General features: G+C 38.8%; 1 protein-coding gene across 2 annotated transcripts in view; it reads right to left on the bottom strand.

The window, feature by feature from the left end:
• HMGA2 (high mobility group AT-hook 2) overlaps positions 1 to 26931 on the bottom strand; it is a gene marked incomplete at both ends in the record, with an annotated part of 121409 nt that overhangs the window by 12348 nt on the left and 82130 nt on the right. The window lies entirely within an intron of this gene.

The following is a 26931-nucleotide window of genomic DNA, read 5'->3' as shown; positions in this document are numbered from 1 at the left end:
GAGTTCCAATTTCTCCACATATGTACCAATGCTTGTTATTGTCTGTCTTTTTTTATTATACACATGAAACGGGGTGTGAAGTCGAATGTCATTGTTCTGATTTGAATTTCCCTCATGACTAATGATGTTGAGCATTTTTTCATGCGCTTATTGGCCATTTGTGTATCTTCTATAAAGAAATGTTTATTCAACTCCTTTGCTCATTTAAAAAATTGGGTTATTCATCTTTTCATTAGTGAGTCATAAGAGTTCTTTTTATGAATGGGATACAAGTCCTTTATCAGATATATGGTTTGCAAATGTTTTCTCCCATTCTGTAAGTTCGTGTACTTTCTTGATAGTATCATATGAAAAACATTTCGTTGTATCTACATCTATATATATATTTAATTATATGTGTAGGCCAAAACTCTCCTCTCTTAAGTGAAACATCTGAGGGCAATCTTTTCCCTTGCTTAAATTAATTTTCCAATAGAGTTATTAAAAAATATTTGTTTTTCTAGTTTCACGAAAGACTTATTTAAAGTCCCAGCTTTTAAATGGATTACTTCCAGTTCTTGCTCTCAGGTCTGAATATAAGCCTTTCTCATTCCACCTATATATCACTGAGATCTGCCAATACATTGAGTCACTCTGATGTGGAGAGAGACACGCTTTTACGGTACAAGCAAAAGAAACAGAATTTCTACAGTTCTGCAAGTAACAGAAGTTGGGTCAAATTCACAATAGCATAAGCACCTATGCATTTTCTGTCCTCTCACAGTTTTTGTGGTGGTGCGGTGTTCTATTGCCACATATTAAAGATGTTAAATAAAATTATCAGAATTAAAAAAAAAGACACATGATAAAAATAAAATAACCAGCAAGATACTTTGGCTCACTTAAAAAAAAAAATTCTCCCTGGTTTCTTTAAATGGCCTTAGAGATGATGTCATCATAAAAACCCAGGTGAAATGGAATTAAGGATAACTAGGACTTCTAGCCTCTTAGGACTCAAAAGCGTGTGCTGAGAGTATTCATTTCAAAAGGGTCATTTGTAAGAACAGACTACTTTTCTTCCTCCTCTTTTTTTCTCCCTGCCGATTACACCTGTACACATGTTTACTCCCAAACCGTTTCAAATCCACACACATTCTTGCAGGCTGACTGGTTCCTACTGCTAAGAAATCCCCCTCCTTTCTTGGCCCGGGATCCTGCATTCATGTGACTCCTGCACAGTGCGTCTCAATGAAATTGTCTGAAAGGGCTGCCAGCTCACCCAATTTTCCATGAATTAGGTCCTGACACTTCAATGAGGGGAAAGACAATGTCTGAACCCCTGCCAGCCCTGGCTGCCGGCCTAGTCCATGTCACAGAACTTCCCCAGCTACCCTTAGACACAGCACTTCATACTTCTCAGACCACCAAACAAACAGACCCTTGAATACTTTAATGCTGGTTGTGGTTAGGGCTGCCAGGATGTTTTCCCGGCCTCTGGCACCCAATGGCTCCAGACTGTGCCGAGAAAGTTTTTTTTGTTGTTGTTGTTATTTTGTTTTGTTTTTATTTTTTATGAATGGCTTTGGTTGAAGCATAATACTACCGCCATTCATAAAAAGGGAAAGGAAACCAACTGCTGGCTGGAAGGCTTTTTGGCCACCAAGCAAACAGCAAGTCTCTTATCTTCCTTGAGGCATCTCCCAGCTTAGAACTTAGTGTTAATACCTAAACCAGCTCCTCAGGGTTCTTGGCACTTCAAACATGTTGGCCATCACAATTTTATGAGGACTGAATAATATCAAATATGCATATTAATCGCTAGTGGGGTTAACAGTGTGTTTTCGTGTGCTTTAGTAAACGGGTAATGTTTTACACATGCATTTCCTACATAGAGGCTAAAATCTTTTGTTTTCAACATCTGCCCCTTTGTGACTGGGAGGGCTCAGACCTTATTGTTTTCATTTTCTCACAAGGAAACTAAGGCATAGGGAATTTAGATAATCTCCCCGAGATAATTTTCTAAAACTAAAACAACTCTAGTCTATTAATTCTCTTAATCCTCTATATAATGTTCGGAGGAAACCTGTTCTCTTCCTTCAAAAAAAAAAAAGTTAAAAATCACGGAATTTGCAGGGAAATGGATGGCACTAGAGCAGATTATGCTTAGTGAAGCTAGCCAATCCCTAAAAAACAAATACCAAATGTCTTCTTTGATATAATGAGAGCGACTAAGAACAGAACAGGGAGGAAGAGCAGGAAGAAAAGATTAACATTAAACAGAGTCATGAGGTGGGAGGGAAAGGGAGAAAAAAAGGGAAATAACATGGAAATGGAGGGAGCCCCTCATTGTTATACAAAATTACATATAAGAGGTTATGGGGGGAATGGGATAACAAACATGGAGGGAAATGAATTACAGTAGATGGGGTAGAGAGAGAAGATGGGAGGGGAGGGGAAGGGGGATAGTAGAGGTTAGGAAAGGTAGCAGAATACAACAGTCACTAATATGGCAGTATGTAAAAATGTGATGTGCAACCGATGTGATTCTGCAATCTGTGTTTGGGGTAAAAATGGGAGTTCATAACCCACTTGATTCTAATGTATGAAATATGATATGTCAAGAGCTTTGTAATGTTGTGAACAACCAATAAAAAAAAAAAAGTTAAATCCAGAGCCCATCCAGAGAAGCTAAATTTCCTGGCCTTGATTCCACCTCCAGATTCCCCTTCATCTCTGGGATCTCTTAGTACTCCCCAAAGCCTCATGGCCAGGGAAAGCTCAGGACTTCTAGCTCCCCCATCTCACTTGGAAATTTTTTAGTATCAATCGTGGAGGATCTGAGTAAGATCTTTTAAGTGTGAATTTCATAATGATGGTTCTATTGAACCCACAGCAAAACTTGTTCATTTAGACAAATCTAATGACTTCATTTCTGATAAACAATGAGTTTATATAGTATAAATGCTTTGTCAACTCAGCACGTAAACCCTGTAGTACAGGAGGTTTGGGGTTCATTATGTTGAGACTTACAACTTTCCAAAAGCTTCTCATGAAAACCCTCTCAGTCTGCAGTTGCAATCATCCTTCTAAAATACAATGGATTCGTTTGCTCCCAGAACAAAACCACCACCAGCAGGACTCTAAAGATATGTTTTGGATTAATATAATATTGTTAAAAACCTGTGAGAACTGAAAGGCCCTATCAATAAAACATGTCAGTCAAGATGAGGATGGGTCCTCTGGCCACATAGCCTTCAGTAGGTTAGTGCTCTGTAGGTTAGCCCTTATCCATAGTGACTAACTCAGCCACAATCCAAACTAGTAAATAATTAAGTAAATGATACTATTGTTAAAGTTCACGTAAGTATCTTAGGGTGTAACATGCTAAGAAAGTGCAGAGTATAAGAAAGAGGAAAGAACATAGCTTTGAATTTCTGAGATCATACAGCAAACCAGCATCTCTTCAAGGGAAAAGGTTCTTGAATTCTCAAAGTTGACTGTGTATGTTGGTTTTTAAGATTGTGCTGAAAAACACCTGTGTAGGAAATGTTCTGCAATTTCATCTATTTCAAAATAATGGAGGCACTCTCCAGCCCTCTTACACCCTATGGTTCCAGAGAGTCTAGATAGTCTAAAGCTGATACTTAGACAGCTAAGCTCCCCTTCTCATAGGCATTGAAAGAAAATCCTTCATAACAAAGGACCCAGACATTAGCAGTTCAATTTAGTACTAATATGAACATTAAATGAAAACAGGCTTGAATTTGGCTTAACCAACTAATTTTTAAAAAATGAAGTACAAAGTATAGTAAAGGAAGTATAATTGTTATGCAAAGGGTCTTAAGTTGACCTTAGAAAGCAGCCCTTCTTAGATCGTTGTGCAGAAGTGTCTTTGGGTTTTATGTCAGCAGCAGAATTTTAATCTAATTATATTTTTTGGTTTTTGCCAGCCAGTAGTAGATGGTTTTGCTCACTTTGTGTTAAAATCAAGTGAGTATTGTTCAGTGGATAGGTACTTCTATTCCCTAACATAATCTTTTTTTTTTTGAGTAGATTGTTTTATCATTCTCATTAAAAGTATAGGATAAGACAGATTCCCTAGCAATTTACTAGAAAGGACTTAATAACTCTAATTTCTGGGAGAACTGGCAGACCCCTAAAATGTAACTCTCAACACAGCCCCACAAAACAACATCTCAAGCCAGGCCTGGTGGTGCAAGCCTGTAATCCCAGTGATTTAGGAGGCTAAGCAGTAGGATTACAAGTTCATGGCCAGCCTCAGCAATTTAGCAAAACCCTGTCTCAAAATAAATAAATAAAAAATGACTGGGGATGTTAGTCAGTGGTTAAGCACTCCTGGGTTCAATACCCAGTTTAAAAAATAAAACTCAAAGAATGTGTTCAGTTGTTGAAATTTAAAGTCAAATATGGTGTCATATTAAAAAATATTTGCTAAAAGGATACTTGGTTTTAAGTTTCCAAAGAGTGCTTTATGCTTAAGGCAGCTTGTAGACATAGAGGGGGCTTGTGACTGTGTCCACAGAATCCAAACAACTTTGTCCATCTTACCTGTGCATCCCTATCATGTGGAAAAATTCTAATATCTGAATATACTTGCCGCTCAATGATTTCAACTACTTCTAAAGTGAACCGATTAGTTATTAACAGTAAAAATATGTCAAAATGGAATAAGTAGATACAGCCTAGAGTTTAGATGAGTAATTGTCAAGTCTATGCAAATACTCCCACACAGCCTTGGACCATCGAAGCGGCAGCTTTACGTTATGTGATGTACTTCAATAGGAGTTCTTTTTGACGGGGTTTGAACTGTTTTTCTCCTTTAGTCTTTGTCCCAAGTTGTTCAAGGATTCAAAAAATAACCTTTTTCTCTCTATAACCATTCGCCGAGATTCACTTTTCATTTATGTGCTGAGAAATAGGCTTTCATCCTCAGGAATCTCACAGTGCTGTTCTGAATATACTTTCTTTGAATATGACGTTAACCTGGTTGGAGGAGGATTACCATTTTCAAAAATGAAAATTCTTTTCTTGCCTTTCATGAAATGATGTAATCAACACACTTGTTCATGGTCTCTGGACTTACAGTTTTAACATTTTTATATTCTAGAAGGTCAAGGTTTGTATTGGGATCATTTTAAGAAAATGCACTCCATGCTCTAAATGTTTTAAAATTTTGCTTTCAAAAGCAAAAACAATTTTTTTTAAAAGTCTTTACAAATCATGTGGAACTCTACAGCAAGAAGCAGACTAAATGGCACTTCTGACTGCAGTGCTGATGGAGGGTTCTAGGATCCATTCATGAATCTCTGCTATTCTTGTGAGGAGACTTTCTGCCACCTCTGCCACCTTCAGGATGCCCCTGAGGGCCTCTGTGCAACTCCAGAGCTCAGGTAAAAAATCTCTGATGTCTAGAAGCAAATCCTCCATGAAGTCTGTATCACCAGGATAGGCGGAGGCAGAGCATCTTGACAAGCTTTCGCCCAATATGCCTCAATTGCTGGGTTGAATGATCTGAACTTGCATTGTTGTAGATCAAAATCCACCAAATATCAAATGGATTAGTCTAACAAAATCAAGGTAAGGCCTCCCTAATTCTGCTACATAATTTTTGTGACTTGACAATCACCTCTGTTAGCCAACAAATTTTTGCACCATCTATGTATCTACAATGTGCTCTCAATTCCCCTTTTTACTGCTCTCCAACCTGGGTCCTGATCCTTATACATATTTTGCCAAAAGCTACTAGACTCTGTGGTGAAGGGAGGGGCTTCCCTACACCAGGTGTGATGTTTCCACTTTCTCCTGTATACTTCTGCTCTTCATGCAGAGCATGGTGCCTGTCCCTGGACTACCTACTAACTTCTTATTCCCCCACCCCCATGTCCTTCTGAGCTCTACCTCTTCATCAAAACTGGATGCTGAAATAACTTACGCATTAGGAATTCTCTGTGTCTAACCAGAGAAGCTCTAGAATATAAACCATAACTTCCAATTCAATTAAAATTAAAATATAAATTAGTTATTGACAACAATCTAGGAAAATTGAGTTTAAGATATTCCATAACGCCAAGTGGTCAAAACAGTAATTTGATTTATCTAAATAATATTTGGGGAACTAGATATGATAAAGGTTCAGGAATTTATTTCAGTTCAACTGTTGGTGCAAACAATATGAGGATGATCTGTGGTTATAGCTACCCAATCACACCACTATAGACCATTGCTCTTGGGTAGAAAGTTTTCCTATCTTAGTGGCTTCCTAAATTGAAAATGATCCTGCCCCCTAGTGGTGGGAGGCCTTGGTTTAAAGGAGGAACCATGGATCCTGTTCTTTGAACTTGGTTAGAAAAGAATTGGGTTGGGTCATCAATTCCATTCCTGTGCCTCCTGTGTGCACTTAGAGATGACTGTGCAATGTGTGGCTGCATGTACCCATGAATGGTTATAATTGGGCAATAACATCTGGCCCTTCTAGTGCAAAGGAGATTTTGTAGTTCTCAAAGTCTCCTAAGAAGTGATAAGTCTATGGGGAACTTTGGCAACATCTCTGGAATTTCTGTTTGGTACTGGGGGCAAGGGGATGTGTTCTTTATCTCCTATTCTCCTTGGCTTCACTCTTGGACTCTAATACAAATGACAAAAACAAGCATCATCTCAAAAGTATTTATTGGATTTTTATAGAAAAGTGCCCTTACTGCCACTGGCCTCATTTCATCTGTGTAAGGATCAGAATGGCTAGGATCTGCTCTAGTTGGTCTTGATTAACATCTGCCTGCATGTGGGTGGCAATAAGCCATGGCAGCTCTCTGGAGGGCAACTGAGACCAACACTTTGGAGTTTTGCCTTCCCTCTGGTGTCTTTGAGACACCTTTGGGATGGAGGAGGAAGAGCAAAGAGGAAACCTTTAAAAATCCGTGTCCTGATTAGTTTAGAAATTTGTCCTATAACCTGGTTCTGATGAAGTTATTCAGCGGCTTATCCAATACTAACTCATATTTGATGAACTAGGTGTGAGACAGGGAAGGGATATACAAAATAAAAAAGCAATGTGTCAAGAAGCCCAAAGTTTAATGGGGGAGATAAATGAGGAAACCTAGATTAAAGAATACGTGCAATCTTAGGTAAATTTTTCCTATATTCTTAAGCACAAACAGGCATGCTCATCAAATATAGAGAAAAATTGTAGGAGAGAACAAAGATGTAAGCACAAGTGGCCCTCCATACCCACTGGTTCCCCATCCATGGATTCAACCAATCATAGATGAAAATATTTGGAAAAACAAGCTCCTTATATAAAATGGCATAGTATTTGTATATAACCTACACACATCCTCCTGTACATTTTAAATCTTCTCCAGGTTGCTTATAGTACCTAATACAATGTAAATGCTGTGCAAATAGTTGTTATACAGTATTGTTTAGAGAATAATAACAAGAAAAAATAAAACGTCTATGCCCAGTACAGATACGTTTGAGATAATAATTAACATCCAAATTTGCTGTTAGAACTCCAAATCCGATGCTGTCACACTTGAAAGTCCATTTAAGATATACATCTTCTTAAACTTCATTCGATTGTTCAGGTAGTGGTTACATTAAACTGGATCTGGACTTAACTATAGGTTTACAAATTTGCACGTAACATGCATGTCTTATCCTGTATGCTTACCCATATGCATAATTGTGTAATTTAAAAAATAGCTCTAATTACTTTAATTTTGACTAAAGAGATTCGGGATCATTATTCCCTTGGTTCTAAAAACATTTGTCCAAGTTTTAGACTAAAACCTTTGAAAATGGTTTTACAAAATGATTAGACTATCAGTAATTTCCCAGCAGCTATGACATTTACACATGGAAACTGAATTTAAAAGGCTGAATCATGATTGTAGGCATTTATTTCCTTTCCTGAAGGAATGAGTCTGTACATTTATTGGTAATCTCTTATGTTCTCAAGGATTACCAAGGGATGGTTTATGGTTGAGAGCTGATACTTCTATGATACTTCACTGAGTCAGAGCTCTCCTAGAACCCCAACTGAACACTATTTTCTTGGCACTAGTGAAGGGGCTGACTTTAGCAGTTGAGTTGTTTTCTTTGGAGGAAACTTAATATTCAATTTGAGAAATGTTGACTATTCCCGAACATTCATTTATATCCTTAAACTTTTTAAAGTTGTGAAAGTGAGTTTTTTCTCCCATATCCTCTCACTACCAGCATGGCCCCTGCACCCTGGTTTTCTCAGAGGCTCCTTCCTAGATCCTCCCTCAAGGGTTCCGCTGGATTAATGTCTCTTTCCTCCAAATCTGTCAATTCAAATGTTTCTGTTCCTTTTTAAGAAAACCAGTTTCTCCATTCTACTTAATTTCAAACCCAAGCAGAGCTTCAGGCATCCTCCTGAACAACCTACCTCTCAGGGAATCTCTAAAACTGAAGATTCTGGGATCCGAATTCTGTCGTCTTAACAGCTATACATCTTTGTTCAGGATTGTTTAGAATCTTCCAGACATGCCTCTGAACTCTGCTTCGTGTTTGTATCCATTATATCAAACATTCTTGAATTACCAATCAAGATGAGAGGACATGACTCTTCTTTTTATTTTTATATTGATCCCATGATAATAACAGCGATATAAAGTATATGGAGTGGTTCAACTGTGCACTGATTTAGTCCTCACAACAGCTCTCTGAAGTATTGTTACTCAGATTCACAAAAGAAGTATTGTCACTCAGATTCACACAGATTCATATATGCATTTGTTTAATTTATTGAAACCCAGCAATGTGGTGTTTCAAATATCATCCTGAATGAATCCTAAAGAAAATGATTTTCCAAAGATTACAAGGTCAGTAGCTGGTGAAGCCCCAATCCCAGCTCAGGCTGCATGACTACCCCCCTCCCACTCCCCACCAGCCACGCTGCTGCAGAAAAGAATTCTGGGTAATTTTTCAGGTTATTCTGTGCCTTTTTTTAAAATTAAAAATCAGTGTTATATGTAACCATTATCTTTTATTTATAAAAAGCATTTGTTTTTAAGAAATAATAAAAACCTAGCTTTCCAGGACTGTGATTTCACTACAAAGAAAAATGGCCAAATAAGGAGAAAAAGTACATTTTAAAGCAACAATTTTTTTTAAAAAAAATCTTAGTTCAGAAGACTGTTTCTAACATAAAGGACAAGTCAGCATTAGGAAACTATTTTAAGAATGACGACTTTGTTCTGAAAAGTTTTTTTTTTTTTTTTGTCAAAAAGATCAAGCTGTCTTAAAAATATAAATAGTACTTTTTTTCTCACTATATTTTTATAAAAGTAGAACTCCTATCCTGTTATAGTCCTCTATCTATCCTTTACATAATCCGTATGTTTCTTTTATTCTGTCAAAAACTCTGTAGAAATTTTAGGTAAGGCTATGGACACAAAAACAACAAAAAAAAGTGTTATCTTGTGATAAACACTAATTATTTTGGGTTTCCTTTCCCTTCTTGTTTATCATTTGCTCTAATATTTGATTGGGTAACAAATGTAAATTTTAAATTTCATGGTATCTACGACATAAGAAATATACAGACATAGCTCCTGCGTCTGTGGAGTTCATAATTTCACATAGTTTATATTATTGTCTGTGATCAAAATGTGAAGAAGAATAAAGAAGCTCATCTCCCCTACACAGATGTCAGACAGGTGCATCCCATATACTCCCATGTACGTCATCAGACACTTTCCTTCTCATCCCTGTGGCTTTCTAGTTAACACATCTGCACATCTCTTGCCTTCAAACCCTTGTCCAGTTGGTTCTCTGTACTCACTGGCCAGTGCCTTTGTGCATGTGTTCATGTCTTTGGAATGTGACCACCCATGACACTTATTTTTTACCCATGATATACATAAATACACGCTTCTATATAGAGGGAATAGTTTCAAACACTCCATTTAAAGCCTGCTCATATTTATATATATTTATATTAAGCCACAATTACTAGTTAAAGCTCCCAACACTGAGCACTTCATGCTGCAACCTCAGAGATGTTTCACAAACCCTGAGCAGACCAGCCACTGATGGAAAATTACAGAGTGATTCTTCCCAAGCAGGGAGAATGTCCACCCACCTGACTCAGCCCCAGCACACCTTCTGTCTTCTGCATGGAATAAAGATTCAAAATGCATTTTCAGTTAATTTCTAAAATGGTCCTATGGCCTGGAAGAAATCCTGCTCCTCTTCCAGTCCTTTTTCCTTCTGTGCTAAGTCCTGCCTTTTACGGATCTCATAAAGGGTACTTGTTACAAATGCAGATTCTGGACTGGACTCGCAGATTCAAGAGGGGCCTAGCAACTTTTTTTTTTTTTAGAAAAATACGGACCATGCTCAGGACACCTTGTCACGGGAAAGCAAAGCTTCCACAGCTCCAGTTCTCCCTTCAACAAGGCAGTAGCTGGCAGGAGAGGGCAGCCTTTCAACGATTCAAAAGTAGAAAGAGAAAAATGGGTATATTTCTAAAACATGATGAGATAAATGGTTATTTGGAACTAAAATGTCCCCCAAAGACCTGTGTCTCCAGGACTGGTGCCCAGGCTGTAGAGCTACTGGGAGGTGGTGGAACCTTCAGGAGGTAAGGCCTAGTTGCAGGGAGCTACGCTACGTCATACCCTCGAGGAGAATATTGGGACCCTGGTCCTTCTCTCCCTCTGCTTCCCAGCCACCATGAGGTGAACAGGCCTCCTCTGCACCTGCTCCCACCGTGATGTACTGTGCTAATACAGACCCAAAGCCACAGGGTCCAAAGCATACGTGGATTGAAAACATGAGTCCAAAAAAGCCTTTCCTTCCTAATTTGATTTCCTCAGGTATTTCTGTCACAGTGACAGCAAGCAAACACATATGAAATATGATTTTATCTGTCTGTATACTTCCCTGTAAATGAGTGTATATGAGGAGGGGTAATGGGAAGTAAGTCAATTTATAAGAACCTAGATAATGAATTCTGATGAGTTTCTTGTGGCCCAGCAAAGAAAATTCCTCTTGATGTGTGTGGGCATAAGAGTAAAGCCCAACTCAAACTGACTTAATAAGGATATTGTTTATCTAACACAACAAAAGCTTGGAGATGTTGCACCTCCCAAGTTCGTAAATTCAGAGGGGCAAGAATGATCAGAGCTTGAGAGTCTTTCCATCTGTCTGCTCTACCATGTAACATTTGTTCTCAGTCTGTCGCCTTCAGAGCCATAGAAGAGTGGCAGTGGCAGTTCCAGAAACGTCAATGTCCAGACGAAGGAGAAACAGTTTTTTCCTTCAGTCCTAGCAGATTTCCCTGCCCTCCTTCAAGGCCAGACCTGTGTGCAAGAGGAGTAGGACAACCATGACCACGGGCTTCAAAAGGTCAGGTTTACCCTACGGACATGGAAAAGGTCAAATGAGGAAGGTACGGAATGAACATAGTAACCACCAGTTTGGCTTTGCAAGTTGTTTTATTCACTGTGCTGGTTTTGTCTTCAGGACTGGTAAGAAATGCTTTCTTGCCTTACTTGAAATCAGCTGCACAAGATTCTCCTTTTACATTGTTGTTCTGAGCTCATACATGAAGATTTGCCTTTGCTGAGCTGTTTCTGGGGAGGCAGAAGAACGGCCCTCTTTGTAGAATGTACACATTTTACAGTTATTATGGAGGTGGTGTGAATGGTCTGTTTGGAATTTTCCTCTGCTAAATCTAGATTTGAGTTCATTTCATTGTGGACCAAAGGGTGTAGCTGTTCCTGACAGCTAGTTAATGAGTGTGCCATGCTGCCTAAAAGCCAGCTGTAACTCATTGGTCATGTCCAAAAGAAATTCTAGAGACGGGTAGTAAATAACTAAGATGAGTTTCTGCCCATGTTCTGGAAATCAACTAAATGTCTAGTGCCTTTTAAGGGGAATCAACAGGAGTTCTGCTTGGTTCAACTGAAGAAGAGTAGAGCCCAAGGGTGTGCTAGGGGCCCAGGGCTGCCTGGTGATAACTACTCCCTTTGTTTTATGCTGCTCTTGGACTCCCTGTCAGTCCAGCGGGGGAGGATCACTACTCTGTGAACAAGTTGTCTATTGAAATGAGATGCTTGTCTCTCTGCAGATGCATCAGTATTCAAGTCCTTGGCTCCAGATAATACATGTTTCAGTATGTCTGGGCTTCTTGCCAGATATGTGTAGGTATCTCTGATCTTGGGAGGGACTGTTGGTGGTAGCTTTTTTTTTTTTTTTAAATAAAGGAAGGATGTTTGTAAGGTGCTCTTTTTGATTGCAGTTGCTGTTTCCAGGATATGGAAGCTACTCTGGAGTACTGGCCTTGGGAAAAATTCTCCCCAAAGAAGAAACTCAATTCACTTTTGCAAAGGTTAGGAGGCAAATGAGCAGTTCTTGAACAAAAGTTCAAGAGAGAGGTGAAGAACAGGGCTTTGGAGCCAGAAAGACCTCTGAGATCAGTTGTGGAACCAGCTATATGTAAGCTGTGGGACTTGGTAGTAATCTAAATTCCAATTTTTTAACTTGTATAATGTGGATACCTTATTACCTCATTGGCTTGTTAGGGTCATTAGAAACGGTGAATGTCTTTCAAGCACACATCACAGTTGCTGGCTGTGAGAACTTAATACACACTATTTAATAGAACTATGGAAGGTGGCCGTGGTGGCAGCAATGGTCCTCACAGCAGCAGTGGTGACTTAACCCTCGATAATTACAGTTTGTGTTGTTCAGTATCAAAGAAATGGTATCACTCTGGACGATGATCAGAACACTCTCTGTATTATAAACTTAAAATCCACATGCTCCCATTGATTTGCCAGTATGTCACTTAAGCCTTGTCATTTCTGTGGCCTTCAAGATTCCGGTTTCAGCTGCACAGGAATACGCATGACAACCAGGACAGGGTTTTTTATGTGCTTTGTTCACCTAACTTGCACAGGACAATGGCGATTTCCTTTGTATTGTGTGATGCAGAGTTCATAGGCATACATTTCACAGAGATGTTATCTAGGCTGATTTCCTTCATTCAGCTCTAGCTTGGCTATTTAAAGCACTTGATTTGTGGATAGGGATGTCCTCCCCCCACATTCTTAAGGAAAGAAAAAAAAATGAATAGAACAAAAGATTTACAGAGAGAGCAAAGAACACACGCATTCATAATATTAACAAGGAACCATTACTTAATAGTAAAAGTAAAACAGCTTAATAATAGTGGCTTGCAAACTGCATCTGACCCACAGATCTCATTTGTGAATGGATCCAGCCATGTGAACATTAAAGCTATATCTACCAGGCGCGTATGAGAATTCCCTGAAGCCTTTTTTTCATAACATTACTGTAACATGACGCTGCATCAAGAATGCGGTGCCTTAAGTGCTTCACTGTGACCCTGAGAGACTTTACAACTTAAAGCCCTTCCCTTGTTCTCCTACCTGCAAAACCCAGAGGCTGCTGGGAAAGAGAGCCAGGCTTTAAAATCTACTTTGGTCAAGCATTTCTTCTGAAAGAAACATACATTTTATTAAATTTAATGAATGGCTACCAATTAATTACACTGAAAGATTTAAAAGAAAAACTTATTTTCTTCGAAAATGACCATTCTCTGAAGATAACTTTTTAAAAAATATTTTATTAGTTTTATTGGTGGACCTTTATTTATTTTTATGTGATGGTAAGAATTGAACCCAGTGCCTCACACATGCTAGGCAAGTGCTCTACCACTGAGCCACAACTCCAGCCCCTGAAGATAACTTTTGGCAAGTTACAAAATTAGCATTTCAATAAAAGCAAACTTAATTCTTCTGTGTTCAAAGGTAGGTGTTGCTTGCAAACTACCTTTAGGAGGCTCAGGTTGTTAAAAGTGAAGAGAAACACTTTTTCTTTAAGACAATAGCAGCAAGCATTCACATTATGACCAACACAGGAAAAAAATAATAATTCAAACAGATGCCCTTAAGCTATACTGAGCATGTAGAACACACTAATTACTCATATAATGTTCATTTACTTAACAATTTTTTGAGTATCTACTTTGTGCTAAAATGACTAACAGATTATTCTTGAACTGCTGAGAAGTCATCTAACCGACCACATTCAACTCTATATGTACTGTTTAGCAATACTTACAATGGTTGTAATAATTGAAAACATTCCCGGGATAAATGGGACCTTAAAATTAAGCTAATTTTTCCACCTATAGTGTAACATCAAACCGAATGCAGAGCGAATATCGGAGAGCTTGAATATGTGAATAATCTAATTTTTCTAATGTTTCCCCAAGAGATTCAACATCTACAGTATCAGGATTCAAAGTCATAACACTGTGTAACTTCCCTCCTGCTGAGAAGTAACAAAGCCAGCATTTCTAGCTGTCCAGACAGGGGCAGAAGAATTAAGAAAAGCAGAGTCAGGTTTGGTTGCTATTCATTTCAGAAACTGTCACTGATGGAGCTCATCTGCATCTGTGAGCCCTGCAATCTCTGCCCTGACCACTGGTAAGAGAGACCACTCCTTCCTTCTGCTCTAAAACACCCTCCAAGTCCTTCAGGGTAACACCTGCTCAGCTTCTGAGAAAGAGCCAAGTCTGTGTCCTAACACCTTTTGTGGAGACTCACCACTTATTCAGGATCTGCAGAGAGAAGGTAAGGAAATCAACATCCAGCATCTTGAATATCACCAGCCTCTAAGTAGAGTATGTACATTTCCAACTGCTCAACCTATATGCAAACTTGGGAACTTTCCTGCCTGTGAACAAAGGTATGCGACCGAACAAAGGCTCCTCAGTTCTGCCCATGGCTAAGAGATGACATCTGTGGGAGTCCTAGGGTTATACAGAGAAAACGGAGGCTGGGGATGATTTGGCAGAAATCATTGCCAAGGCTCTTATGAAGGCAAATTCTGCATCCTCCAGTTATAGCTACATTACATGGTAGAATCACAGGAATATAAATGCACAAGTGGGCTGGGGTATAAAAAGAACCATTCTACAGCATGAATTCCAGTATTCTTCCAATGAAAAGCAGAAAGATCCAAGTGTAAAAAGATGCTAATGTTATTAAACAACATGGTCATTGCTATACAACTGGGGAAAGTGAGCGCAGGAAAATGACTGGATCCATACAGCACTAGTTTTATCTACGTTTATTTTATCAATGTTTAGAAATGCCACTAGTGAAAAGCTTTATAAAGTCTCTTAAACTGTGTGGAATAATATCTCACAATGTGTCCATTTAAATTTGAATTAAAGCGCGTAGACCATATATGTTCAGACAGCTCTTTCAAAGAAAAGGTAAGAATTCTCTTCTCGCTGAAGGGGCCTGGTGGATACACAGACAAATGTAAACATTGTCTGAGGAAATTGAACAGCTGACAGAGACTTACAGATCTTACAAAAGAGAGAATATTGTTGTAGAAAGATAGAAAAGGAGGTAAGTTATGGCTGATACAAGAACTACACAAGATTTTTGTGGCTTTTTATAGAACTCACATCTGGGCATACCCCATCCCAGAACAGTTTTATATTTCTGATAAAATGGCCCTATGTTGGCATTGCTTTCTATACTGTATTCTAATCATGCCCCCACGGGCTTGTGTAGATTAAGGCCAGGTCAACTTTTCTTAGAAACAGAAAATAAAAATTTAGTGATTAGAAAGAATTTTCATTTTTGTTTATTGCTTATAAATAAGATAAAAACATTTTAGGTGGATATCCACCATCCTTTTTTTGTACTGCGGATTTAACCCAGGAGTGCATAATCACTAAGCTATATCCCCAGTCCTTTTTAAAAAATATTTTGAGACAGGGCCTTGCTAAATTTCTAAGGTTAGCCTTGAAATTGTAATCCTCCTGCCTCAATCTCCCAAGTCTCTGGGATTATAGGCACCCAGCTTCCACCTCTTTTATATTTATTCTTTCATCAAACAATAATTTCAGAACAATAGAATTATCTATAGAACTATCTATGCATAGCTGCTGGGAAGCAGGATTATAGCATTGGGAATATTTTTATAATCATTTTATCCCTTAGCATTAATTACTTTTCATTCACCATATGGATCATTCAATATATGAAATATTATTACAAAATGGACTTCAATGAGAAACCTGGTCTATTTTGAAGACTTTATAGAGACTTTAGACAGGATGAGTCAAAGGGGTACTTTGCACTACCATATGTGCTTAAGAGGATAAATCTTAAGAAGACCTTAAAAAAACCTTCTCGCTGGATATGGTGGCACATGCCTGTAACTAGCAACTCAGGAAGCGAAAGCAGGAGGATCACAAGTTCAAAGCCAGCCTCGGCAACTTAGTGAGGGCCCTAAGTAGCTTAGTGAGACCCTGACTCAAAATAAAAAAAAATAAAAAGGGCTGGGGATGTGGTTCAGTGGTTAAAGCACCCCAGGGTTCAATCCCTGGTACCAAAAACAACAACAAAAAACCTTTCTAACTAGCATTGTGTCTGGTCAAGTGTATATAATGTTCAGTACAATTAAAAAAACAAACTTGCATGGAGTTTTTCAAGGCTTTTCCATACAGGCTGAGGGGTATGCCATGTTCATGAAGCACTGACCCCTCCCAGGGTTACCAACACAGCTGGTAGTGGGTCTACCCATTGCCCAACACCTTGAGTTCCTTCATGTTAAGCTGGAGAGAAGAGTAGTGATGATGAAGAATTCGTAGGAATGCAACTGATCCCTCAAGTATCCTGGCTCAAATTCTTAAAAGGAAAAGAATAACCTTTCTGTCACAGCCCAAGAATAAACTTAGTTAACGTAGGACAGAGGTGTGATGAAGAAAACAACATATTCATGTCTGAGGTGTGTCCGAGAATACTAAAATCACCGAGTTTCTGAATATCATGGCAAGGACGAGCTGTCTGTGGTTGGTACAGTAACTGTATTTTTAGTATGTGAGGAAACCCTGTTGGGAGGTGGTTGCTTTAGGTTTTGACATGAACATGAACTTTGCAGATAGTAGTGTTGTCACAATGCCCAGAGTCCTGTAACTGCACAGGTTTCCTCCTCTTTCCTGAGAAAGGGGTCAATGAAAAAGAAGCATTCTTATATTCTTATATAAGAATATTCTTGATATTCTTATATCAAGGAGAGACAGGGCACCAGTGCCTGCTGGTGGTCACATTCACCCCTGTATTCCACGCTAATCACCACCATCCAACTTTACTACAGTCATTGCACTGTGGTGATCTCATACCCAAACAAAATTTGCTCAACTGAATATATCCTTAACCATCCATTGAGCTCACTTATTCACTCCTTTGTTTATTTGGCACATATTCATCCATTCATCCCAGTGCCTTCTATACCTCCAGGACTAGAATAGATACATAGCTCCTAGCACACAGTCAGCACTCAGGAGATGAAGAAAGAAGGAAGGAAAGGAGAATAGGGTCTTTGGCACTCAACAAATCTAGTCATGCTTGTGCTGATGTCTAAACATGATCAAGAAACACATGAAACTGCTCAGTGCATTCATAAATGTAGTTTGAGACATATCATGTACGTTAGCTAGATTTTCATGTAAAATAACATTAAGAAAATTTAAAGTTAAAATCTGAGCCGGGTACAGTGGCCTGTGCCTGTAATCCCAGGGTTTCAGGAGGCTGGGACATGGAAGATCAAGAGTTCAAAGCCAGCCTCAGCAACAGCAAGGCGGTAAACAACTCAGTGAGACCCTGTCTCTAAATAAAATACAAAATAGGGCTGGGGATGTGGCTCAGTGGCCGAGTGCTCTTGAATTCAATTCCCGGGACCCGCCACCTTCCGCAGAAAAAAATCTGAAGTCAGCAACTAACTGTAAAATTAATCCTCTCTGGGAGTCTAGGATTAGATGGGCTGTTATGGTGTTAGGTTTTGACCCCAGCTCTCACTCTCCCTTCCTTAGAGAATGTGAGGGACAATAAAAATGAATGTGAATCTTAAGTGAAATACAACTACCTTGCTTTATACTTTTTAGGATGAAAATGTAGATTTCTTGTGCTTGCAAATATGAATCTTGAAGTCAAATTTATACTACAAAACAATTCAACAATGAAAACAACTAAACTGCAACTTTAAATAGTTCATTCGCGTTTCTCAACTATTCAAACAAACCTCAACTTTTTGGCTCTCTTAAAAATTTCAGTCCCCCACTGACCATGTCAATCTGGCCATTATCAACTAATAGGTCCAATATATAGCATTTTAAGAGGAAAAAAAATGCCTAATTAGTAATGTGTATGCTAAAAATACTGTGTATTTGGACACATATCTACACCCCACACATATACATGCAAACATAAATACATATCTATAAACTTAGCTAGCTCCTGGGTTCCATTCTTGTAGCTCTTGATAAGCAGAGGAGTTATAATCATATAAAAGATATTTATAGGCGCAAGAGTCTCTTAAAGTCTTTCAACATTGGACTGCTTTATGCAGTTGGGAGATGATGGTTTGGAGAGGGAGTAAAGGAGGAAATTACAAAATGTGAATGGTATTTAAACCTCTTAAATTTCTTCTTCAAAGGAAGAGAAAAAGGATAAAATTATGTTTTCCCTATTCAGCAAGATGGCATGCAGAAGGGCTATGGGCAGAAAAATAACTAAAAAGAGTATACAGACCCAGTGACTTGAGTCCTTTTCATGAAATATGTGGGTTCAAAAAATCCAATAACCATAAAACAACCTTTTCTTTGATGCCGAACAAAAAACAAGCTTGAAATTTAGTGCTGCTGAGCAAGTGAACGAAAAATACAGATGTCTGTACCTTCAGTTCAACTCAGATTCGCCATCTGAACGGCCCCACGTTTAACTCTTTGTATGACTAAAAGTATCAAAGCATTTAGTTACAGTTGAAAGTAAAATGTAAAAATATTTTTTCCTCGTTAATAAATTCAACGAATAGAAAATTCATCTGTGCCATATCCCTTTTCTTATCCTGTCTGAATTACAAAACTTAAAATAACACACAAAAGCCATTAGGTACATCTTTTCCTGGTGTAGTACTCCAGACTGATTTTTTAAAAATTAAGATATCGATCATTTTATTTAAAATGTAGGACCTTGACGCTATTTTCATTTTCCAAAGTCAGCTTATAATACCAGTTTCCCCAAAGGTCAAAAACAATATATTAAGGAAATACCACCTGCTACTTAGAGCTTGCACAGGAAATTTGCATTTCCACTTTGTAATGTATTATTTAGGGGGGGAGGAAATGACAGACTGCTTCATTATCCCAAGGCACAGAATCCCAATAGCTGCAAAGCGGCAGAAAAATAGAAAGTCAGCCAGTGTCCATTTTCCTACTGAGTTTCATGGAAATTAAAAACTCAGTAGGCAAAGGCAAAAAGCATGTGATGAAAGGTGCCAGGCTCACTCCAAGCTCGCTCTCCTGTTCCCTTTCAGACCAGCCTTGCTGTCCAGCTCACTTGAGATGAGAGAGTGCTCTGGAAGGGCAGGTAAGAGCACATTTTTCAGTCTTTTGTAAACAGTCTCTGGAGATCAAGGTGGTGGTCATGGCTGTCCTCTTCAACCTGACTCCAAGAGCAAAGGAAAGCCATGGAGAATGCCTGTTCAAAGTTCAGCGGACCCTTTCTACAGTTTTATTTGCAAACCAAACAAGATTGACAGATGACTTCCTACTGTCCAGCCCACAGGAAAGGAGCATTCTGTTCAGATACAGAATAGACATTAAGAAACACAGCAGTCACCGAAAGCACCTCCTCTTAGAAGCAATCAACTCTACTGGGGTTTAGCACATACTTCACTCTGCAAATAGTTTCCATCGTTCACCTTTTCTTCAGAGATTTCTCTCCCTCACTCTTTCTTCTCAACCTTTTCCATCTTTCGCGGTTTCCCTCCCTCTGCAGTTCTTGTTAGTATAGAAAACCAACCTGCCATTTCCTGCCACAGATCCCATACTTGATGTGTATAAAACTTAAGTCACCAATGTCTGACACATTAGAAAAATGCATTTACTGGATCGATGATTATATCTAGGCAAGGGCAAACCACCACTTTAAACAATTGTTTCTGGTGAGTTGACTGAATATTCTCTTCAAATTATATTTTCAGTTCAGTTTAGCTTAAAGTTGAGTAGAAATGGAGATTCCTTGAAGCACTTGGCATGAGGCACTTGAAATACTTGGGAGAACTGATGTGAAGTTTATTTTGTTATCTCTCTGTGTAAATTAGCTACGTAAATATACATCTCTTTTGAAAGACCAAATTGATAAAGATGGTTTCATTTTTCATAAATCAGGGTGAGACTTTAAAATTAGCAATATCTTCCCTTCATCTTGTGAAGACAAAATTTATTTAAATTTTGTGGGCATGATGTACTAGCATGAGCAAGAAAAACAAATCTCTGTTCTAAAACATCAAATATGTTAAGAATACAACACTGAGATATAGAAACTATATATATATATATATATTTTTTTTTTTTCCCTATCTTTTATAAACACAAGAAAACCTTCTATTGAGATAAACAGTTCAACAAACTATGGTCAGAGTACAATGCCAGTATTTCACCAGGAAGAGAGAAGAGTCTGAATAGAGAAAGGTAGAACTTGTCTGCACACCATCTAAACACCCATATAAAAACTTGGCCAACTCCCTGAATATTTTTATTCAGCTTCTGTAAGTCTGTTACGTACAGACTAAGTTAAAAAATGATTTTTAAGCTGGCCTCAGTGGCTCATCTATAATCCCAGTGACTTGGGAGGCTGAGACAGGAGGATCACAAGTTCAAGGCCAGCCTCAGCAATTTAGTCAGGTTCTGAGGAACTCAACAAGACCCTCAAAATAAAAATAAAAAGAAAAAGAAAGAAAAAAAGAAAGACAGAAAGACAGAAAGAAATAAAAAAGAAAGAAAGAAAAAAAAGAAGGAAAGAAAGAAAAAAGAAAAGAAAAGAAAGAGAAAGAAAGAAAGAAAGAAAGAAAGAAAGAAAGAAAGAAAGAAAGAAAGAAAGAAAGAGAGAAAGAAAGAAATTAAAAGGATTGGGGATGTAGTCTCAGTGGTAAAGTGCCCCTGGGTTCAATCCCCAGTACCAAAATAAACAAATACATTTAGAAAATGATTTTTAAAATATTAGAAAATGAAAATTCCAAAATAAATGAAGAGGAATTGGACTAGTTAGTTTGAAGAAGGTCAGGATATTTGTGACTGTGAGCTTCTTAGAGATATATATCTTTGACATATATATGTATATATACCTGTAGACCCTTAATACAGCTTTACTTGTAAACCAAACAAATTTGAAGACAGATTTTATATATCTATATCTATATTTATATATAACATATAGGAGAGACAGAATGAAGATTAATAAGCCTTTATCTTCTAGGAGAGCAAATCCGGAGAAATTTGTTTTAACCCAGTGAAAACATTTGGAAAGCCAAACACACGATACATCAAGATTCTGGCTTCTATTTCACTTTCAGCTTCTGATGAGCTGTGAGATCTCGGGCCAGTTTCTTGAACTCTCTGGGTTTCCATTTCCCCATTGTAAATGGAGATGGATGTCAAATCCTGCAATTCCATGAAACATGGCTGCCTGTCCCTGTCCCTGCCTTCTCCAAAATGAAGCTAATTACCAATTTTGTCTATAACCAGGTCACTTGAAAAAAGGACTCTCTTTTTCAGTCTGGTTTCTATATTTGGCAGGAAAGATGGACCCCAGCAGAGGCAGAACAAGGAACCAAAAGGCCCAGAGACAGAGGTAAAGCACCTTCTCACAAGGTTGTTATTCCTTCCCAGAGCCAGGTGTGGCCACAGAGGACAGCTCACAGGATTAAAAATTGGAAAACACTCTTGGATTTCCGAATGTGAAGGGAATAAACTCAGTTCCTGCAAAGATAGCAATTAATAGGCACCTGTGACCACCCTGCTCTGAGGAGAAAGGAGCCATCTTGTAAACAGCAATCCAGGGCTGGAACTCGGGCTGGTGTTAAGTTGTGCTTTTTAAATGAGTGATAAAACTCCTCCACACTTTACAAAAAAAAAAAAAAAAAAAAAAAGGAACATCCACAGTGCCTACCTAGGAGTCTTAGAGCAGCAAGAAGATCCTGAATTCCTGCGCAGTGGACAAGGATCAACAGCTATTCTGAAGACTAAATGCAAGGACACTTTTCTTCCTTTGCATAGATAGGAGTGGTGGTGGTGGGGTTGGGGGGGCTGCTTCTGAAACTGGAGGCTGCATTTTTCTGGCCACATACCTCCCTCAGAGCCCAGTGTGTGTGTGTGGGAGACAGCTGAAGGAGAGTCTAGCTGAATATTTCATGTGACAATGGGGGCATTTCAGAGCTTCCTGCTGCTGCTGGGTGATCTCACTAACCCTTCCTTTGTGATCTTGGCAGTTAATGAGACTGTAAACCAGCATCCAAGCTGATTGAAGACAGGTTTAAAGGGCAAGAGAAAATGGTGGTTGTTTAATGATTAAACAACTTTTTACTGTTAAGCACTGAAGTTGCTTTATTTTAATGTTGCAATCAATGTACACGCAGAATGAAAACCAGCGTTCAGGTGGAAGCAGAACTTTGGTCACACTGTTGTGCTTTGGGGGAAAAGTGCTGCTATCACTTTAAGTGTCAGATTTGCAATTTGCCTTGAAAGCCCCACACTGTCCTACTCTCCCCACCTCCCACGAATTAATCCTATAGAGACAAAGTTAAACACATAATTTGTAAAACTATTGAGAAGTAAACTTCTCATCCACAGTAACTGAAGTAGTTGCCAAATGCAAATAAATCTTCAGCCCTGAGTAGGAAGCCCCACACTGTTTTGAAACAATTGCTAGACTTTGCTCCTGTTGAAAGGAACTGAATGCTGTTCACTCTCACTTCAGGCTTTTAGAGGCAAAGGGAACACTTTTTCAAAAATCAGTGCTTCCCTAATAAGCACAGTGATTTAGGGGAGATTTTGATTGTCTTGGGTTGGTATTCCTGAGAACAGAATAATTTATTTTGCTCTAAGCAAGTGTGTGACAAGAATAGAGGCCGTGTTGATAAGAGATCCCGGGAGTTGGTAATATATTATCCTCTGTAATTGCTTCCCAAAATAGACTTAATGGAAAGAGGATGCATAATATACCCCTTCTCAAAGGAAGCATTCCCCAATACAACAGAAGCAGTCATTCTAAAAACAGCTTTATGGCCCTTTAGTCAATAGCTCTATTTTCTCCCCTTTCGTAGCTTCCTTCCTTCTGCTCTGTAAGGCCCTGGGGGGTGTGTGGGTGGGTGGGGGCTCACAGTCACATCTTGGCATACACAACTGAAAATGCCCCTGAGATCTGCATCCTCCTTCGGAGGTCTGCAAGACTACTGGAAATTTAATATGAGGAACCACGAACCCCCCTCAGTTTCCCTCAGTTCATGGAGCAATTCCTGAGTGCCTGCTATGTTTGAAGCCCCATGTAAGACACAAAGACAAGTGAGGAACGAGGTTCACATGAAATGTGATGAGTGGCAAGCAGATCACATCCCTAAAGATGGAGATGACAGCAGCAGTAGAATCCAAATGCGGGTGGCCACATTGCCAGTCCTCAAGCCTAATCACACAGCAGAGCTATAGGTCCTTAATTTCTAAGACCCTGGAAGTGAAATTTCCTCATTAAGAAGTTTTCCTAGGGCTGGGGTTGTGATCAGTGGGAAAGTGCTCATGTAGCACGTTTGAGGCCCTGGGTTCGATCCTCGGCAGCACATAAAAATAAAACAAAGGTATCATGTTTACCTACAACTAAAAAAATGTGTGTACATATGCATATTATATATACATATGCATTATATATATATAAAGGTTTCCTATCTATATTCACAAACTAGAAGAACATTTCTTCTTGTTCAGGGCCAGCCAAATCCTTATTAGAATAGAAGCAGTTCAAATGTTGATTTGGGTGTCAATTTTTTTCTTCACATCGGGGACATGTTTTATGATGAGGGAACAAAAGGTATGAATGGTGGCTCAGATTCTCAGAGAGGCTAATAAAAACAGACCTCCCGACATGTAGCACATTTACTATACAAGTTGTAGAAAAAAATATATTTCTGACCGCTTCATAAATAACTAAAATGGTTAAACAAAAGTTTACATGAAATATTTTTAAAATACATCTTGGAATTTGGCATTTGAGGAATACCAGAGTTTAATAAAAGACAGTAGATGGAAACTTTTAAGGAGGGTCTGAATGGAAGCTTCTGGGCATTTTCAAGGGCTGAAGATAAATGGCATTCTTTCTTTATTCTGTTAAATTTTACCTCAAAACATATGGTCTCTCTCTTCTCAGATACATTTACTGCCAGGGCCACTATAGAAACATGATAAAATGGTAGAAGAGGCATGGAAAAAAATGGGAAGACATGCCTGAAAGATCTGGAAAAAAACTAGAAAAGAGAAAGAAAGAGAGAATCAATTGGATACTTGTATGTATAAAAATACGTGCAGGAATAAAATGTAGTGGGGGGGGGTGTAAAGGCAGGATGAACCTCTGAAGCACAAGGCACTATCTTCTAGTACACAATGAACACCCTCCGCCAAAGACCTCACAATTACTATCTGAGTGACTTCAGCCACTCAGTGGTGAGTGCATGCGTATGGGTGTTGTGATAGACTGAGGAGACTGCAGAAGGCAACTGGGAATTTGCAACTCTAGAGAGCATTTGCAAAATTTAAGTTCCTGTTCTATATCTAATTCACAGCCCAGAGAAACTGTAGACTCTCTTCAGATACAGGGGTGGGGGAGATTAAAAACAGGTCAGATTAAGCAATATGAAAAAAATGATTTTATATTTTAATTGAAGTTGGTTCATTTAAAAACCCACTTCTGTAACATGAAGGAGAGTAGCACATCAGAAAACTTCCACTGCCCTGAATAAATGGAGGCCACTATGAGAAATTTAAGTTAAGAACAAATAGCATCCTTCCCAAGACAGGCTGGGGTGGCATCTGAGAATGGCTTTCTGAGGAGGAGTGATACATTTGGGCACCTCTGATTAGACATTCTCTAGAGCTCCTATTCAAAGTCATACAGTAGCATTGATATTGGTGTCCTAACACTATTCTGGGCTCCCACTGAGTACAGAGACCTACATTAGCCTACGTTATTCACTAAGCTAGTCAGGGAGTCAATCCTCAGCCTTATAATAGATCTTGTTTGACTGGTCAAGTGCTATAGCTGGCAAGGGGAGCCTATTGCTCAATCAGTACATTCTCCAGAATCCAGGAGTGGACGCTGGGCTGTGTGTAATGCAGGGAAACCCAAAGTGGGGGATGAGCATCTTTTGACCAATCCCCCACCACAGTCATTATATATAAATGATAAAAACAGAGCTGCTCTGGTGGGATGGGAAAGGACCCAGAACCTTCTCCTTTTGCTAGTCCCTGAGGAGCTTTCTTTACAAATGGCCAGAGACTTTTTTTTTTTCCTTTTCTTTTACTCTACTGGGCCCAAGTTAACCAATTAGGTCAGCAAGAGTAGCAAGCCACCTTTCTTTGGGGTATGCCAATTAATGGGGATAGACAGTTCCATCTCATTTCCAGCTGAAGAAACCAGGGAAACAGTCCTGCAAGTCAATTTCCCCAGGTCATGTGGTTAGGAGCAGAACTGGACCTAACATACACATTTTCAACAGATCCTTTTTATTGTGTGTTCTCTCCTCTTTTCTCAAGAGTTTTCTATTATATTTTAGTATGCCCTTGATGTTTTTGAGGACTTGGCAAACCCCCAAATTCACAGTCTCTAAATTTGGGAATCCAGGAAATATTTTGCTCCAGTTTGGAGGTTTCCTCTGAAACTGTATTACTACCCAGGGGCAAGGGTTTCCTGCACACATCGCCATACTGCGAGCTAACTCCATTTCCACATCTACCCAACCTCTTGCTTGGTGGCTGTGTTCCCAAGGAAAGTTTTTAAAAAATCTTGAAGAGAGTTATTATATAATCTCAAATTAGTTAACAATGAAGCTGGGTCATAAACCAGATGATTTTCTCCTGGACACCAGCTTCCAGAAGTCAGAATTCAACTCCATGCTTGAGACAAATAAGAAATAACTAAATGCCATGGATCCTGGGTCCATCTTTGGCCATTGAAACCTGGTTGCCCAGGGCTCATTGTACTATCTGCAAACAGCCTTGCGTCTTGTGGACAGAGGGAAAATAGCACAATAGTAATTAGGCCACAAATAAATAGACAGCAGATCTGCACGTTACCTGATGAAAAAAATTTTTTGCTACATTTTGCCATTTACATACACATTTTACCACTTATTTCGTTCTGTGGTATGTCTTTTAGTGGTACTGATGGATTAAGATACCTGCAACCTCATCAGTTTAACAGTAAATAATTTGCTACCTTTCACTCACTTCTCTTTCTACCTTCCAGAGTTGGGAAGAATAGCAAATTTATATAAATGTTTATGAATTACTGGATTATCCTTTGAAGTAACATTAAATTTCTACTTCTTAAATTTTATTTCATTGGTAAAAATCTGCTCTTGAAATGCCTGTCCTTCTTACTAAGGCACCTCCCAGGTAGCCAGCTTATTCACTCTTGCTTATATGGTTTGGGGTTAACTGACTACAGGTGCTGTATGCTGCAATTCTGCTTAAGGGCCCTCTGAAGTCATCCATTCTTGTGACAATCAGATTAGGAGCAGAATCAGGAGGTGAGTCAGCATATATTTGGGCTTCCATTAGGATGGCTACCATATTTTTATTAGATATCTTGACTGATTCACATTTGCCTTATTTTGAATCAAGAGCTCATTAGTGCTATGTTTTATGTATCATTCAACAAGCTCTCCAAAATGCCTACCCCATTTATTAGGATGAGTAGTGAAGACCGGCTATTGTTCTCCGGGTATCAGTCTAAAATTTTTTTATAGTGTTTTCTATCTTCCAACTTTGGCATTTAGCAAATCTGTGTTGAATAATGTTTCCAAAGA

Source organism: Spermophilus citellus (genome assembly GCF_964194105.1).
Source record: "Spermophilus citellus genome assembly, chromosome: 10".
Classification (NCBI taxonomy): domain Eukaryota; kingdom Metazoa; phylum Chordata; class Mammalia; order Rodentia; family Sciuridae; genus Spermophilus; species Spermophilus citellus.
This window is presented reverse-complemented; position numbering and strand designations above follow the sequence as displayed.